The sequence below is a fragment of the Octopus bimaculoides genome, chromosome 28 (assembly GCF_001194135.2).
Source record: "Octopus bimaculoides isolate UCB-OBI-ISO-001 chromosome 28, ASM119413v2, whole genome shotgun sequence".
Classification (NCBI taxonomy): Eukaryota; Metazoa; Mollusca; class Cephalopoda; order Octopoda; family Octopodidae; genus Octopus; species Octopus bimaculoides.
In genome coordinates this window covers 3,577,559-3,581,107 of record NC_069008.1, presented here as the reverse complement: position 1 = coordinate 3,581,107, position 3,549 = coordinate 3,577,559, and positions in this window count along the sequence as shown.

Genomic DNA, 3,549 nt, shown 5'->3' with positions numbered 1-3,549 from the left:
GCCCTCGTCACCTAGCGGTTCGGCAAAAGAGAACGATAGAATAAGTACTAGGCTTACAAAGAATAAGTCCCAGGGTCGATTTGCTCGACTAAAAGCGGTGCTCCAGCATGGCCGCAGTCAAATGACTGAAATAAGTAAAAGAGTAAAAAGAGTAAGCAGGGCCTCGACGTGTGAATTTTCCGAAACGACTCTCATCGCCCCCAGAAAAATCTTTGATTACAAATTCCGAAACAATCGGAGGCGCAGGCGTGGGTATGTGGTAAGAAGCTTATTTCCCAACCCTATGGATCTGGGTTCAGTTCCACTGCGTGAGACCTTGAACAAGTGTCTTCTGCTATAACCTCGGGCCGACCAAACCTTTGTGAATGGATTTAGTAGACGGAGACTGAAAGAAGCTCGTCATATTAATATATGTATATATATATATGAATATATGTGTGTGTGTATTAATGTGTGTGTCTTTGCGTCTGTTTGTCCCCTCACAATCGCTCGACACCGATGTTGGTCTGTTTACGTCCCCGTAACTTAGCGTTTCAGCGAAAGAAACCGATAGAATAGGTACTAGACTTACAAAGAATAAGTGCTGGGGTTGATTTGCTCGACTAAAAAAATGAAAACCCTTTAAGCCGCTGCTCCAGCATGACCGCAATCAAATAACTATCAAATAACTGAAACAAGTAAAAGAATAACAGTCGAAATTTACACTACCTGAAGTGTATTTGTAGAATAATTCATGAAAATCCTCAACTTTTTTTTCTTCTGAAAGTTATGAGGAAACAAAGTCACGTTGGTGGGGGGTGCACACTTGTGTAGGTAAACTAATTACTACAGGTGTAGAAATATTTACATAACGGCACAAGGTCACCAGCTGCAATTTTAAACACAAGTACCAACTCAGTGTGGTTATCAAAAGATGTTTATGAAAATATTATACGCCGTGTTTAATAAAAACAAGTCTTGCTGCGAGAATATAACGTGAACAAACCGCAACAGCTTCGGCAACCGAGGAAGGGAAGTGCTCGACTTGTTTTAAATCTATTTATACTCTGTCATAAAATTAGTTCTCTTTTCTCTTAGACGCCGAAACTGTTGCGCTTTATCTACCTATTACAGTTTCTCAGCGAGACGAAGTATGTTTATTAAACATACCGTATGTGCTTTATCACACACATATAGATATCTGCGTGTGTGTGTTCATATATATATATATATATATATATATATATATACAGGGTGTTCATAAATTATCTTTACAGCTTCCACTATTTATTGTATCAGCAATTGCGTGCAACGAATGGAGCCGGCATGGAAGTGTTCTGATGGTTCTGATAAAAATTTGTTCGCCTGTGTTTTCCAATAATCTCTTCTATGTTAGCCGTTTTCTTTTTTTCATTTTCTTTTTCTTTTTTTTTTCTGAATTTTGTTTTAAGTTGTAAAGGTAATTTATGGACACTCTGCGTGTGTTATTTCTTTACTACCCACAAGGGGCTACACACAGAGGGGACAAACAAGGACAGACAAACGGATTGAGTCGATTGTACCGACCCCAGTACGTAACTGGTACTTATTTGATCGACCCCGAAAGGATGAAAGGCAAAGTCGACCTCGGCGGAATTTGAACTCAGAACGTAGCGGCAGACGAAATACCGCTAAGCATTTCGCCCGGCGTGCTAACGTTTCTGCCAGTTCGCCGCGCGCGCGCGCGCGTGTGTGTGTGTGTGTGTGTGTGTGTGTGTTAGATAGTATTAGGGTATAATGGTATCGTGTTTCCAGGGAAACACTCAACCCGAGTTCTGGGGCAATCAACACTGTCGGATTCCAGACCGAAATTCTTCAAGTGTAGAAAATTCTGGTTTCACGACGGTAAAACCGTTGTGTAAGTGTAGCGAAAAGTAAACTATAATCTACTTAATAATAAAACAAAACAATTCTTTATCACATCTTTACTAATTCATTACAATTGTTTCCTTACCAACTCTGCTTGGAACGTCAGTTTACGTAATATTTGCGTAAACATTAGAGTGTCACTTCATCAGACTTGCATCATAGGTGGGCTCTTACATTGTGCGTCATCCAGACGTTGTTTTTTCCTTACATCAAGAGGAAACAAAGAGTATGATTAGGAGATGAATAATAATTATAAAGATCCCCTTCATCCTTCCCGCATGATCTCTATACTAACTATTCATCCCCTAACGATACTTTTTTTTTTATATATATAAAGCACTGGAGCGGATTCGTTTGACTAAAAACTCTTCAAAGGTGGCACCCGACCTTGACTGCAGTCAAATAATTGAAACAAATGAAAGAATAACACCTGCATTTAATTCCATTTATTTATTTATATATATTATACAAAATATTTTGCATTAACCCAGAGTTTAATACCTTTAAAAACAAAGTGTTACACCCTTATTATTTGTGTGATTTTTTTGCTACCATGGTAACTGTTTATCTATTTTTTCCGTGTTAATTGTAAACAGGAGGAAAATACACACATCTATATATATATACACGCACACACACATACACACACATATACATATACACAAGAAAGGCTTCCTTCAGTTTCCGTCTACCAGATCCACTCACAAATCTTTGGTTGGCCTGAGACTATAGTAGAAGACACTTGCCCAAGGTGCCACACGCTGGAATTGTACCTGGAAACGTGTGGTTGGGAAGCAAGCTTCTTGCCACACAGCCACGCCTACGTCTATCTTGTATAAAATATATCTACGGATTCCTTGTTATATTAAATATACATTCATATATTAGACACATGGGTTATGCCACATACATGGCTTGAAAGAAATTATGGGATGTCACGTCATTGTCACTGCCCTAAATTTCAGAGAAATGTTGATAGCTGACTGTCAATGTATTGACAGTCAGCTGAGACAATAGGACATTGACAGTCAGCTGAGACAATAGGACATTGACAGTCAGCTGAGACACAATAGGACATTGACAGTCAGCTGAGACACGGTAGGACAAAATCGACTGTCTCATAATTCGTATGGCTCTCTGATAGAATCTCGGTAGCTGCCAGCATTGTCGTCTCTCATCTACGCTGATTTTCTTTTCTTTTTTTCTTTTTTTCTTTTTATCTCTTACTTGTTCCAGTCATTAGACTGCGGTCATGCTGGGGCACCACCTTGAAAGGTTTTAGCGGAACGGGTCTTTTGCCAAACTGCTAAATTGCGCATGTATGTATGTATGTATGTATGTATATACATATGTATATGTATGTATATATGTATGTAAGTATGTATGTATGTTTGTATGTATGTATATATATTATTCTTTTCTTTTATTCTTTTACTTGTTTCAGTTTATTTGACTGCGGCCATGCTGGAGCACCGCCTTTAGTCGAGCAAATCGACCCCAGGACTTATTCTTTGTAAGCCTAGTACTTATTATATCGGTCTCTTTTCGCCGAACCGCTAAGTGACGGGGACATAAACACACCAGCATCGGTTGTCAAGCAATGTTGGGGGGACAAATACAAACACACAAACATATACATATATATATATATATATATATACG